At 54.0% G+C, this 14,914-nt stretch overlaps 1 protein-coding gene across 2 annotated transcripts in view; it reads right to left on the reverse strand.

Moving 5' to 3' along the window:
- ZBTB7C (zinc finger and BTB domain containing 7C) overlaps positions 1–14,914 on the reverse strand; it is a 337,916-nt gene that overhangs the window by 104,307 nt on the left and 218,695 nt on the right. The window contains exon 1 of one of the 2 annotated variants that reach the window (XM_004752194.3): positions 1,503–1,626. The exons of the other annotated variant lie outside the window; for it this stretch is intronic. The gene's annotated coding sequence lies outside the window, so the exon portion shown is untranslated. Of the gene's footprint in view, positions 1–1,502; positions 1,627–14,914 lie in introns of those variants that run through there. 2 annotated transcript variants of the gene reach the window in all.

Genomic DNA, 14,914 nt, shown 5'->3' on the forward strand with positions numbered 1-14,914 from the left:
CCCCCTTGGCCTCAGTCCCTCCTCACCTGTGAAATGCAGATGATGAAGACACCTGCCCTAGGTATGGTAGTTGGGGAGAGTTTAGAAACCAGTACGAGACACCAGCGCCAAGACAGAGCACCGGCTGACCCTGGCAATTTTAGGGAGAGTGACTTTCTTCTCCTTTTCAGCCCAGGTTGGGCCTTAAGGGCGATAGCCAGGTTACTTTCCTTTCCTGGAGATCTTTCCAGAGGGGGTTCCTGGCCCTTCTGATCCCTCAGTTCATCACTGGATAAAGGAGTGGAGCTTAAACTTGAACCTGGCAGGACCTTCCCCTCCCTTCCCACAAAACCTTCTATCCAATCTGGAGAAAACAGTCTGATTGTTTCAAACACTTCCTTTACATTTTCAAAATTCGGCACTTGGAGGAGGGATTGGAAGGGATATGCCAACAGCCTGCCAATGAATCATGGGAATGGGGCTGCCCCCTGTGAAACCCAGCACCGGGGGTTCAAAGAAAGAGTGCAGTCGTGTCCTGCCCGCCTGCCCACAGCCAGGACAACAGAAGCCAGAAACTCGGGCGGGCAACCGAACCGGATGCACCCCGGAGCCCTCACCACAGGCACGCGGAAAACTGCACCGCACTAGGGACACTCGGCGGCGAGGGGCTCTTCGCAGAGTGAGTCCCCGGCCAGCCCTGTGGCCCGCCGCCGTCGCGCCCCCGTCGTGCCCCCGTCGTGCCCCCGCCTCAGCGAACCAGGCGATCGGGAGGGCGACGGCCAGGGAGCTGGCAGGGGTGGGGGCGCACAAAGCCGTGCCGGGGGCTCCCAGACTGCACAGCCGGAGGGAGTCGCCCCGCCCACCCCGCGCAGATCCGAGCGCCGGGAAGGGTCCCCTGCCCACCCAGCTTGGTGGGCGGTTCGAGCCCGAGGATCGCAACGCGATTCCCTACAGCTCGCCCAGGGACTTCTGCCGGTCGTCCCTTTAATTTCTGCTCCTGTCCGGACCTCGACTTCTGCCCCGAGTTGTCACGGCTCTGGTCTCCCCCTTACCCCCCGAGTTTTGCATCTGACACTGGGGAAGCCCTAGCTTTTTTGGAGGGAGGACATTTAAAGGATCCGCGTCTGTCCGCCACTCCCTTCCGGAGCGGCCCTCGTGCCTCGCTGTCCTCTCTCCCCGCCACCGAAAGCTGCCCACGGAGGTGGCGGGGCACGGAGCAAGCCAGAAGAGTTGCCTACAGAGTTCCAGAGTCCCTCCCGCGTTCGGCCGAGAGGGACGCGGCCGCGCGCCCCGCGGTCAGCCCGGGGACCCCAGCCCCGGTGTCCCCGGGACCCTCGGTCCGGCCCAATCGCGGATTTGAAATTGCTGCCGGGCGCCGCCACTGCCATCCTGACAGTGGGAGCGCACGCCGGGGGCAGGGGGTCCCGGCAGCGCCCAGAAGGGGTCCCCTCCCTACCCGCCTCTGCAGCCCGGCTGCCCCTTCTCGGCCCGGCTCCCAGCCGCCCTGGCCGCCGCACACCCACCTGGCCGCCCCGGGGGCGCCGCGCTCGAGCCGGAGCCGAGTCCTGAGCGCCGCCAGGGTCCCAGGCTGGGGATCCACGCGGCAGCGCTGCTCCGGGGAGCCTGCCGCAGCCGGCGGGAGGTTGTCATTGATTCGTGCAGGGCGAGTTAAGCCATTCCAGGAGTGGTTTTGAGAGAGCACTCCCACCCCTCCCTCCAACCAAAGTATTTGGCAGGCAGCCCCTGTCGTCCACCTGTACTGCTAAGCGCGGGGCAAGGACCAACTTCACCAGCCGCGCTCTGTGCTTCACTTTATCACACGCAGATGAAACTCTTTCGTAAAGGTAAAGCAGAAATGAAAGCGGGGGGTGGGGGGATGGAGGGGATCCCCCCACCCCCGCCCCCGGGGCTCCTCGATTATTTATTTCTCCCTCTACTATTTCACAAAATGCCTTACCACTTATCTCAAATCAGGGCAGCTTTTTATTATTATTGTTTTACTCAATTCTGTGTGTCTTTTATTTTTAGAGGCAATTTTATTTCCATTTGCCTGAAACCTGAGTCCAATAAAATTACTAGAATTATGTTTTCTTCTCAAAGGGTCTTGAGTGTAACTTCACCAAATCAAACACTGCAGGGAGAACATTCAAGTGGCAAATATAAAAGAAGAAAGTGCAGGAAGTAAGCACAGAACTGCAGCTCCCTCCCCCTTGGAGTCCAGCTGGGCTTGGCCCAGGTGGAGCCAGGAGGCCTAAGATGGGGGAGCCCACTTCCAGGAGCCTCCCCCCAACCTGCCCCACTCCCTGCAACAAACATGTCATACAGGATCTCGGCTGCTTTGTCTCCATTCTAAGACTGACTCAGAAATGCCAACCAGAGATCCAACAGTCCACATCTGGGGTGGGCCAAGCACCAGTTACAGAGAGGTGTGGCTGTTCCTTAAAGCCACACACCATACCCTTTTTGAGAACTGCCAGCTGGGGAGGCCTCCTCTCCCTCTTTCTGGGAGAACCCTCCACCTGGGGAGGGTGAAATCTTCATTAACCCCTTGGTGTCTATGCTGGCTCCCCTCAGATAAGGAGAAGGAGCCAAGGGGAGCTTTTCTTCCCTGGTGATCAGCGGCCCCCTGTGCCATGGAGAATCAGCACAAAACAAAGGAGCCCAATCAGAGTTCTGGCTGTCTGTGGCCTCTGCCACTCTTCCAAGGGCAGGCCACTAGCCTTAAAGCACCCCAAAGCCAAAGGTAAATCCCACAGGTCCATCAGCCCATGAAGGTCAAGAACTCCAGGAAGATGGTTCAGACTAAAATATTTTCTCCAACAGGTGACCCCTGCCTGAAATTCTAGTCTTAGTGATTCATTCCTTTGTGGGGCACGCCCTACAGATAGCCTGCACCAGGGAGGCAACGTTGCTTTGGAAAGGCAGGAAGGGTCTCTCTCTGTGCTTCCAAAACTGTAAATATCCATGGGTGAGAGCAGGAATGGGTTTGCCAGACGCTCCTTGCTACAGTGGGAGGGTCGTGGACAGCAGCGTGGGGGGTGGAGGGGGACAGAGAGTCTCGGAGCCAGGAAGGCATGGAATGAAGTGGGGAGGGGGTGCGACGTCAGGGAATCCATCACTGAAGTTCAGAATGGGAAGCACTTCATCTGGGCAGGTGGACAGTTTCCAAGATTAGGTGACTCCATGGTTTTTTTTTGTTTTGTGTTTTTGTTTTGTTTTGTTTTGTTTTTTTAATCAAAAACCATGTATTCCCGGAACACCCAAACCCAGGAACAAAAAACCAAATCCCTTTGTCCACAAAGTCACTAATTAAATATCCAGTCATTTGGAACTCATACTCCACTCCCGGACCCGGTAGGTGAAAGTGCCAGTATGGGACCGGGATGGAGTGGTATCAATCCAGCCGTGTTTGCTGTGAGCCCGGAAGAGGTTTACCTCAATGGCCTGGGTGGAGACAGGGTGGGGTGGTGCAGAGGGGTGCCCCCCCCTCAAAGCCTCGTGCCTTGTGGGGAGATAGAGCACAGGGGGCCGGTCAGTGTGTGGCAGGGCACCTACAACCCTGTAAATGGTCCTTAAGGAGCAGGGCGCTAGTTCTGCTGAGCAGACAAGGAGCCAAGAGAAGACATGAAGACTGGGCTCAGGGAAAGGGCTGCAGGAGGGGGACTGGGCTGGTTGGGATGTAAGTGCTGCCAGGAGCAGGAGGGCGTGTCAGGTGCAGGTGTGAAGGCTTTTGGGGGGGGGGGAGGCAGCTGGCCAGGTATAGAAGGTTCTCCCAGTGAATGCAACATCAGGCTGGGGTCTGAATGGTGCGACCAGTTTAGGGATGCAGCTTCTGCTGGGATGCAGCTTCTGGCTGAAAGAGAGAGTGCAGGGCCAGGCCTGCTTGGGAGGGAGGGAGGGAGGGAGAATTGGAGCACCTCTTTCAAACCCAGCTGGAGCTGGATGTGGGCAGAGTGGTGGAGGAGGGAGGATGCCAGGAGGGGTGGGGGAGAGCTGCGGTGCCGAGCCCAGCCTGCCCCCAGGCGGCCCCTCCTAGCAGGGCTCCAGCCCCGATCTGAAGGAGTGTCTGAGTAGGCCAGTGGGTGGGGCCAGGGCCTGGGAAGCTGCAGCCAAGAGCCTGAGGGGAGAGCTGGCCACTGGCCAGCCCACCGGCTGGGCCCCGCAGTGGACAGTCAATGTCATTCCTCCCTCCTCCCTCCTCCCTCCCCCTTAATCACTGTCTGTGTGTGCCCAGTTGGGGCACGCCCTTCGGAAGGGCTCTGGGCAAAAAGTGGGGAGCCCTACCCTATGGCCCCCTCCAGCCTTGCCTCCTTGTTCTCAGTCCCCGTGCCAGGTGCCTGCTGGGAACGGGAACAGAAAGGAGTTTCGGAGGGCTGGGGCGGGGAAAGAGACTGCGGAGGCTAGCACAGCCACCCACAGAAGGGGTTCCGGGCTGGCCAGACTCTAGATCTGTTATTGTGCATTTCCTTTTGGGATGTGGCTCCTTCCTAGGCCCTCTTTGCCTCCACTCCTTCCCTGGCTGGAGCCCCTCCTCCTCTCCCAGTTCTTTCCCGCCCCCGCCCCTCTTCCTGGGTCAGGTTGATCAGAGCTCTTGGAAACAGGCTGGCTTACAGCTGCCTTGCTTTTCACATCTGCCTCCAAACCCACAACTCACTCTTGGTCCAGGGAGGATGAAAGCTTCTACTCCAACCACCCAGCATGGCTCAGAAGGCTAAACAGAAGCCCAGGGAGCAAACCGGCTGCCGTCTAGACCTCAGTGGTGCCTGTGCATCTGCTGTGACGTAGGCACGCCTGCGGCTTCTGAAGGTGCGTGCACACATACAGACCACCTGTGTGCGTGGGTACAGAGAGGTGGAGACGGATCTGGACCGTGCTATCCAGAAACAGAAACAGCTAATGTCCACTGAGGGTGTACCCCGCCCTCTTCACCTCTGCAACCTCACTATGAGGTAGATACTCTTATGTTCCCATGTCACTGATGGGGAAATGGGCTCACGGAGGTCTCACCACTTGTTCAAGGTCACGGGGCTCCATGAATTATAAAACGGGACAGGACACCACGGTCTTCAGAACTCTGGTGCCCAAAGGCTGTTTCTGGGGCTCAGCTCTGGCTCTGTCTAGCTCCTATAGCTGGCTGTTTTAGGAGAAGTTTGCTCTGCTGATGGGTGCCTCAGTTTCTCCAGCTGTTGAACAGGCAGTCTGATGACTCTTCCTGCACCAGGAGGCTATTATTAGCCAGGAGGAGGCTGAGATGGGGCAGGGGGGCACTCTGGTCAAAAGCCCTGGAGCAAGTCTTCCCTGGGGAATTTGCACAGCCCTGGGCCTGAGGATTACTTAAGCCGGAAACTCCGAGCCACCCTGGCTGCCTCCCTCTCCGGCCTGCTCTGCACCCCACCCCTGCCAATCCATCCATCTGCAAGTTTAGCTCCAAAATAGATCTCCAGTCCTCTCTCTTCCTGCCACCTCCTCCTCCACTGCCCTTGGCTGGGCCACCATCCCTCTCACCCTGACCTCTGCAGGGACCTCCTCGAGGGTTCCCTGCTCCCGCTCCTGTCCCCCTCCCTCAGCCCAGTACCACAGGGCACTTAAAATGCCATCCAAACTGTTCACAGTGGCCCTCAAGGCTCTGGCAAAATTCCTGCTCCTCTCTCCAAGCTCAGCCCTGCCTCCTGCTCCTGTCCTCTGCTAGGGTTCGTTTTCCTTCCTGTTGTGGAACTTTGCATGTGTGCATTCCTTGGCCTGACATGCTCTCCCTGTGTCTTGCAGAAACATACCTCCTCAGATAAGCCTTCCTTGAGCACCACAGATAAATGTGAGACCTCCCTGCTGCCATCCATTTCAGACCTGCCATCAAAGCACTCAGGCAAATTGCACACTTTTATTTAACTGCTGGCCCTACTGGATTGTTTTTTGACTGTCCCTCCCACTAGAATAGAGGCTGCTTGTGGGCAGGGACCCCATGTGTCCTTTTCACCGTGTGTATCTGGTATGCGGTAGGAACCCTGGCAAATATGTGTGGGACAAAGTTTTGTTGTGAGAACCCCAGATCTGGGAAACAAGTAAAATGCGTCTAGTCCTCCCTCTGTCACTGCTGGGCTGTGTGCCCGCAGGGATGTCACCCACCTCCCTAGTCCTCAGCTTTGTCCTCTGTAAGTGGGGACAATGGAGGAGATGAGAGGATGACCCAGAACTTCCCCAGGTCTGGTGCTCTGCATCCTCCACGCACTTGCAAGTGCCGATAAATGGACAAGAAGAGAATCCCCGCCATGCTGTACTTTGGGTGGCTTTGAGAAGGTTCTGCCTGTGTGGTCGGTCCCGCTGACTTGTGTTAGACAACTCAGGCTGTGAGAACTTCGCCCGCTCAGGACCGAGACAGAGCGTGGCCGTTGCACACGCGGCTATGCAAGCATGGAAATGGGGGCTTGTACAGAGAAGGCGGTGACCTCGACGAGGACCAGCACCAAGTAGGGGCTGATCTTATTGGGGGGGGGCTTCCTCCCCAGCAGCCAGGTGCCCACAGCACTGGCTCTGCGACCAGACCTCCGATGACATCAACATCTACATCTACACATAGGGGGCTTTCCCTTTCTGTGACTTTTACACCGGCTGCCCTACTGGGCCTCCACAACAACCCTGGAGAGTACAGCAAGAAGGGATTTTTATTCCCACTTTGCGGAGGAGGAAACTAAGACCTGGATCAGAAATAGTGAGTGAGTGGCAGAATGGAGATTTCTTTCTCAGATTTCTTTGAAATATATACACATATATAAAGAAAACTGGAGTTTTTCTTCTCTATGTATGTTCATATAGATATATATATATATAATTTCTTTCTCTCTATTATAAAGAACATACATTTCTTTCTTTCTATGGATATACATTTTTAAGAAAATATGAATATATATGAACTATATTTGAGGAAAATATACATGAAGTTCTCCCCAATTCGAGAAAATTCGTGAAAGAGCGGGAAGACAGTCTCTCGTAATCACACCGCACTAGAGAGGAGAGTACCTGTAGTATCATAGCAAGTTAGGGTAGTTAGTCTTAATCTTAGTGTCTCTCCCCTCTCCTTCCCTCCCCTCTTCGACTGCTCTCACCAGAGTCAACAGAGGCTCCATCTAACACCCCACTCTGTGTTTCTTCTATGCTCCACAAACATTTAATTAAAAGGTGAGGAAAACTGAGCGAAAACTCAACCCATCTGGCTGGAACAAGAGGAAAAGGTGGCACTTGGGGACACACCAGTCTCTGCCTACGAGGCCCTGTAGCTTCTCTGCTCTGAGGACAAGCCAAGCCCTCACTCTCCTGAGCTCCCTGTTTGTACTATTATCAGAAGGGACTTTTCTGTAATCAGAGGCTCTATCACTTTGATCCGCAGACCGGATTTCACTGAAATATTAAAATGCCGATTTGAATAACAATTCGTAGCTCTTTATAGCGTGAAGAACAGAAAAGGAGCCACCAGCTGAATCTATGCTTAACAGCCCTTCCTGTGGTCACAAAGGTTATCCAAATCTGTTGGTTACCAAAGCCACACACACATTCTGCCACCATGTTTTGGTGGGGGGGGTTGGTCAGAGCCAGTCACCTAGAACCTACTGGTGTTTGCCAAACTCCTTGACCAAACTGCCACTTCTCCAAGCACATGGAGGTGACCCAGAGGAGCAGAGCTGTGTGGCCAGCTAGCCTTTGGCTGCCCCGTCCTGTGGGAGCTGGAAGGTGAGAGGGGGGCCCAGAGGGCAGGCCTGCATACTTGGAGTGGCCTCCCGCTTCTCAGGTGTGCTGAGAGACCAGCCAGAGCTTGCCCTGACCCCAGGCCCTCTGAGGGGAGGTGCAGGCTGAGCACATACTTTTCTCTGGGGAAGCGAGGGGAAAGTACCCCACCTGGCCAGGGCCCAGGGAAGGGTTCAGAGTCTGACAGGCCCCACAAGACACAGGGTCCCAGCGGCTCACAGCCCGAAGGCCCCAGGGCTGCCAGGGCCTTGCCTTCCTCCCAGGTTGTATTGGGTGACACAGTCAGGCACCCACAGCAGGAGGAGGGGGAAGTGCCAAGAATTTGGGCTCCCCCCGGGGCCAGGCCGGGGCTCTGGGTGACTGGGCCTGTCTGCCTCAGAGCAGGGAGCCTAGAGGGGGAGGAGGGCTCAGCAAAGACGTGGCCAAAGGGGACAGCAGTGGGAAAGAGGGCAGCACTGGCAGCCCGGGCAGGAAGCTTCCTCCACCTCCTCCCTCCCCCCTCTCTTCCTTCCCTCCTCTCCTCTCTTTCCTTCTTCCTTCCTCCCTCCCTCCCCTCTTCCCTTGGCCTCCCAGGTCTGTAGTGCCTGTGGGTCTGTGGCCATACTAGTCCAGGCTTTGGCTATAAAGTGACGAACACAACCACATCTCCGAGTCCTCATGGGGCCAGCCTTCTAGTAGGGAAGGACCACGACCTGACAACCATCTGCTGTGAAGTCAGGTGGGTGAGGCCATCATGGTTTCTCAGCCAGGGCCTTAGTGGGAGCACTCTGTGGCCTCCAGCATCCTCCTCATCGCCTTGTTCCGCACCCTGAGAGACCAGGAGAGCAGGGATTAGAGCCCCCAGACAGAGTGAGGAGGTGGGGGGATAGGCGGGGTGTGACTTACCCAGCAGCCCCCCACCCCCCTCCAGTGCTCCCGGCACCCTCCCTCCCCCCCAGCACAGTCCCCTATAGACAGACTACAAAGCAAAACCTTTTTCAAGAAGGTATTTATACCCAGAAAACTAAAAATACAAAACAAAACTAAGAACTTCAACAGAGACGTACAGGCAACACCCTGACATGAAGTGACAGCCCCTAAGACAGGAGGCTGTGGGGCCAGACCCCTGAGGAGCTGAGGGCTGGCTGTGCTGGCCCTGAACCCTAGCCTCCACCCAAGGTCCCTTTAGTGAACACTGTGAATATGGGGCTGTCCCTACGGGGTCGCTGCAAATGTATGAGGGCCCCATTGCCCAACCAGGTCGTTGGTATCTTTTGGGCATAACAAATACCCACTGAGGGTCCATGGGTCCCTTCTTAGGTGTCTGACCGGGAGGAGGAAGGGTGGTGATGGGGATGGGGACGATGAGGGCAGGACTGTGCGTGTGCACGCACATGGGCGTGTATGTGAGTGTGTGGGGCTGTGGCGGTGGGTGTACAGTGTGCAAGGGGACCGGTGAGTGGAAGGACGGGCTACCGAGCTGGCTGCTGCTGGGGAAGGGGCGTGCGCCAGAAGCTTCTCTGTTGGAGGAGGGCTCTGACAGCCTCTGACACCCGCCCGAAAACACGTTCTCTAACTGGCTCCAGGTGTGCTCAGGCAGAGGCTGGCCTCACCCCTCGTCCTGGTCAGCATGCCACTGCCAGGGGCCACTGGGTATAGCCAGGACAGTCCATAGCCCTTCCCCAGGGCCAAACTGGCCAGACTGAAGGGTCAGCACAGTGACTTCACCACACTGTTAACGGTGCCCAGGACCTCCTCCTCGAAGCTGGACCTTCTCTGTAGGTCAAGGTTAGGTTTGTAGGGTGGATGGGAGAACAGGGCAAGACTGAATGGCCACTGTGAAGATCAAACAAGGGCCTGGCCTCCTACAAGGACCTCATCAAAGGAAAGACTCACTGTTGAGCCCCGAGGGCAGGAAAATAATCATAATTACGGTCACCGCAAGCATTGTGCTGAGAGCTTTGCACCATGTTATTTGGTTCCGTTCTCAACAGCAAACTGTGAAGTCAGTATTCCGTCCTCAACAGCAAACTGTGAAGTCAGCACTGTGACGGTCACTGTCATGGGTCCTTCAGGTGTGTGTGTCCCGGGTGGGGGCAGGGAGGAGGAGGAGGAGGAGGTTTGCCAGCTGCTGGATTGCATCTGCATTTAAGCACGTGCTGCCGGACAACCACCTTTAACAGCCACCCAGAATGCCAAGGAGCAGCTGCTCCCATGTGCACGTGGACCCCCCGGACTCTTCCGTCTCACGGATAATGTGGGCACGAACACCCTTGCACATGCTTGCCCTCTATTGTGGGCTTCTGCCTTAGACTGAATTCTCGGGATAAAAAGAATGAGGGGTGTGAAGACTTTCATGGCTCCTCACAGAAGACTGCTATGTTGCATTTTCCAAGAAAGGTGGCACGTTTGGGCGGGCCCCTGCCATGTTCAAGAGTGTCCAGTTCACCATAGCGCTGCCAGCATGCCCCCTCCACCCATCATTTAGAGATAAAGAAACTAAGGCTTCCTTGTTGAAGTGACCTCGGACCTGTCCGGAGCCACATACTCAGTCAAGGCCAGCACCTGGGAAAGAACCGGTATGTCCTGCCCCTGGTTTCTCATTCCAGGGGGGCAAGATGTCTCCCCACCCTCAGTCTCCCACCAGGCGGGAGGGAAAAATCAGGTCTGACACTTGGTTCCCTGTCCCCCTGCCCCTCTGTACCAGCTCAGACTTCAGCGGAGCTAGGAGCTTACCTTTCAGTGCCTCGCCTCGTTTTTCTGCAGCTAAATCAGGGCCTGTCCCCTCTCTGCTCCAGCTCCACATCCTCAGGGAACTCTCTGATCCCTCCCTCAGAGGAAGCCATCACAGGCACACTTGAACCCTGGGTTAGATGCAGATAAGCAGGTGGGGAGAAGGTAGGACAAAGGCGAGGTGACAGCCCGGGGCAGGACAAAGGCCAGCCACACTGGTCAGAGCAGTGGGAGCCTGGTGAGGAAGATAAAGATGGGAAGGAGTTGGGGCCCAGCAGGCCAGACAAAGGAGTCCTAATATGGCAGGGTGTCCTTGAAAGCATGCCTAGCTGCTGTCAGCTGCTACTGGGACACGGACTGTTTCCATAAGGAAGTTCTTACATTAGCAGGGGTCCTTACCAGGGTGTCTGGGAGGCATGGGGGGAGGAGGGGTCAGAGGAGTCACAAACCCCCAGCTAATCACTATGCAAAATTGTATGAAGATGTGAGCATGTTCCTTTTTCTGGGAAGATAGCCCAGAGAGCTTAACAATGTTCAAAAAAAGTTTATGAACCTCCTCCAGAAGTTCAAAGAATAAAATGTAAATGAAAGGTGGACGTGATTGAGAAATAAAAACTATTTGGTGTATATATATATATATATATATATATATATATATATACACACACACACACACACACACATTTTTTTTTAAACCCATGGAAGGAGAGTGGAAATAATTTCAGGTGGTCCTTCTCAGATAGGTAGATGAGAGATGGATGGATAGATAGATGAATACAAGGAAGGTAGGGAGGGAAAAAGGGAGGGAGGAGGAAGAAATTGATCGACATTTAGCAAACAGATGCTGTAAAGAGCCAGTGTTTATACATCTGAGTTTCTTACTTTCCAGTGTGCGCTTGTGAGCCGGCGGAGCAGGCAGGAGACGGTACACCTGGCATGGAGGTGTTCGGTCACTGCCCTCTCAGAATGATCCAAGGCAAAGAGAAAACCTTCTCCAAGTGAAGAAGCCAGCTAGTGGGCACAGGGGATTTGGTTTCACAACTTTTCCAGAACCATCGCTTGCGTAAGATGGGATGCACTTGAAAACAATCACAGCAAGCCCTTCTGGAGCCCTTAGTGGGTGTCCTGCACGGCGTTGAGTGCTCTAGGAGGACTATCTTGTTTACTTCTCAGCAGCCCTGGAGGTTTGGACAGTCCTCTACCTTCCAATTTACAAGGGAGGAATTGGAGGCCCAGGGATTTGAGGTCACTAGCCCCAAAGCAAACAGCCATAAATGAAACAGGGCACCAGAAGCTAGGTGGGCTAGTCCTGGAGTTGGGGCCCCATACAGCCTTTGAGAGCAGTCGTGTCCTGTTCTTCACAATCAGCCCCATCTCCACCTTCCTCCAAAAAACTGGACCCAGAATACTCTAACTCTTCTGTTCTCTATGCCTTTAAAGGAGTAGTTCAGTGAATATACTTCAGTAAGCCAGGCAGATTGTCTACATTTGTTAAAAAAAAAAAAAAAAAGAACTAACAGGAGTAGTTACAGTATACCTTCCGTTTACTGAGCATGGAATATGAGTCAGAAAATATACAAAAGTCTTTACGGTCGTTTTCTTAATTGTATCCTTACAACAACCTTCCAAGGTATCAGCGTGGTCATTTTACAGATTAAGGTTCTGAGGTCCAAGGAGGTCTAGATAACTTGCCTGAGGTCAGCTCATAAGTGGAGGGGGCTGGACCGCACCCACACTCTTTTTCTGCCGCTCTGTCTCTTGCTGGGCAACGCAGAGCACAGAGGTACAGGAGGTAGCTTCCTTGTTAGGGCCTGCTGGAGGACGGGAGCATGAAAAAGAGCCTGGGAGCTCACTGCCACAATCAAAGGAGAGGAGGGAAGGAAGGAAGGGAGGGATAAAAGGAGGCTGTGTTTCAGTCAATACCAAGATGATAAATGATCCAAATCTAGAGCTGCAATTTCAAAAGCGCTACAAATAGGGCAGTAGCTCCTGGCCACAGCACCGTGACTCAATCTACCCTGAGTCACTCACTCCGAGATACACGCGGAGGTATGACCCATGTCTTTTTGGAATTTGGCTATAGTCGCTGAGGTCCAGCTCGGTGCCTTGTGAAAAGTTCTTGGGAAGTCCGTGTGAAGGTGGGACCGTTCTCCTTAACTGAAATCAGTGGTCATTTCAGCTCATCTCTTCTCTGGGGTTTTGATCTTGATTCTGAAAACCATAGGGCCTGGAAAGCATGGCACACAGTGGGCAGGAAAGATAGCCAGCCCAAAGGACAGGGCTGGGAAGGAGGGGTAGATACACTCATACCTGTGGCTCAGGGTCACGGCTGGGAAAACCTCAAGGGGAGGGCTGTGACAGCCTTGTCATGTCAAGCAGGACACAGAACCTGAGAAGTCTTGGGGAGCACAGCACACAGCCTGTGTTCTGAGCAAGCAAGCAGGGTCAGGGCTAAGCACGATGCTGGATGTGTGGCCCCGCCACCTGGACTCCTAACAAGCAAGCACGTAAAAGGGTCAGGAGCCTATCTGACCAGTCAAGGCAGGAGGAAACACTGTGGGTTGGATCCCAGGCCCTGAAGGGAGTGAGAGGAACCCCACACAAAGGGCTTAGTGAGCCTTCAGGATACCCAGTCTGGGCCCTGCCCTCTAAGTTCTGGGTCTGTTCTCAGGGGCAGGAGGAGGAATGAGCTTGACCAAGGAGAGTGGTGGGGGCGGCGGGGGGGGGGGCGGGAGGGGGGGTCGGGAGGCAGGCCAGCAGAAGACTGTGGCAAATGACCTCACTCCCAGAACTGCCTTTCTTCCCTGACGGTGAAAGTCCTTTAGCTTGGCCTGTTCACAGAGGGCCACTCTCCCAGCTCCAGTCCTCTTGGGTCTGCCATTTCCTTTCATTTCAGAAAATAAAACAGCGTTTCTTAATCTTGAAAGTAATATACACGCATTGAGAACAAATTTATGTGTGTAGGATTCTATTATGATTAAAGGTACTTTCTTCCCACCCTGTTTTCCACACCCGTCATTTTATGGTGAGCGCTTTTCCTCAAGGCACTCGCCCCATCCCCCACCCCTCTTCTTGCCACCTCATGTCTGGCCATACCTGCAGGTGCCTCTGGCCTGAGTCTGTGTACTCAGATTAAGCAAGACACCCTCCAAACCACTGCAAGACCTACAGGTCCCTTCATGGGAATTGCTTAAACAATTGGAAGACGTTTGCATAACAGAAAGAGAAATACCGCCCCTCCCCCCCATCTCCCCACCCTCACTCCCCAGCATGGGACTGTGCTCCCCTCCCTCCCAGCCCCCAAACATGGCAAAGCTGAGCTACCCTCCACCCTGCTTGCTCCAGCAGGTCCCGTGAAGGTGGGAAACTAGAAAATTATGCGTAAAACAAGAGCCAAAAGCCCCCCCCCTCCAGTGACATGGGCCCCCTGAGAATGAGTGTTCTAGCATGCATTCTGTGACTACTTTTGGTTCCATATGGTTTTATTTTCCACTCAGTTCTTGGCTATGTCCCAGGCGGAAGAGGGAGACAAATACATGTGGTTTCCCTGCACCCCTAATATTCTCTATTATGTTATACAGACTTTATTTTTTTGAAATTTTAAATTATTTCCTTCTTGGTGCTGTAACGTTTGTATGGTCCGGTCATATTGGTGGGGAAAGAGGGATGCTTCTAGATTCTGGGTTTTGCTCCTCTGCCCGGGCTGAGACCCACAAGAGCTATGCTAGAAAAAAAAAAAAAAATCAGAGTTTTGGGTCTTACTTTATCTGCAGTTGAGCTGTGTGACTATAACAAGATTGGAAATGGAAGCAAACTCAGGCTATTAGAACTGCAAGGTTCCTCAGAGGCTCTACAGACCCACCTCCTCCTCACTCCATCCCCAAGAAAATAGGGTGTGTCTAAGGTTACTAAAGCAACTCTTGATTAATATGCAAATCTCTCCTCCATGGGAGACCTTACGAAATGATGGATTAACAATAACATCCTGGGTAGGATGTGTGCCTTTATTTATTTAATCTAATTTTTTTTTTATTTGACAGAGAGTGAAATCACAAGTAGGCAGAAGTAGGCAGAGAGGCAGGCAGATAGAGAGGGAGAAGCAGGCTCCCTGCTGAGCAGAGAGCGTGATGTGTCCCAGGACCCTGGGATCATGACCTGAGCCCAAGGCAGAGGCTTAACCCACTGGGCCACCCAGGCGCCCCAGGATGTGTGTCTTTATAATCCGTCTTCTTCCCAAAGGATCTGAACCAGTGTACAAATGTGCCCACAGTTCGTTGGTAGGTAAACATACGTTTAAAAATAATAATAATAAATAAGACAGGAAAATGAAGCAATAGGAAAATAAGGAGGAAAGTGGAGCCAGGCTTAAGATCAGCACCCAAAATGCACACGCACCAGACCTGTGTGCTCAGTCCAGCACAGCCATAGATTTGGTACCCAGAGGAAGTACACCAGCCCCCTGGGGCTTCGCTTTTCCTGTTCTCAA

This window comes from Mustela putorius, unplaced genomic scaffold (genome assembly GCF_011764305.1).
Source record: "Mustela putorius furo isolate JIRA1106 unplaced genomic scaffold, ASM1176430v1.1 tig00003858_pilon_pilon_pilon, whole genome shotgun sequence".
NCBI classification, from domain to species: domain Eukaryota; kingdom Metazoa; phylum Chordata; class Mammalia; order Carnivora; family Mustelidae; genus Mustela; species Mustela putorius.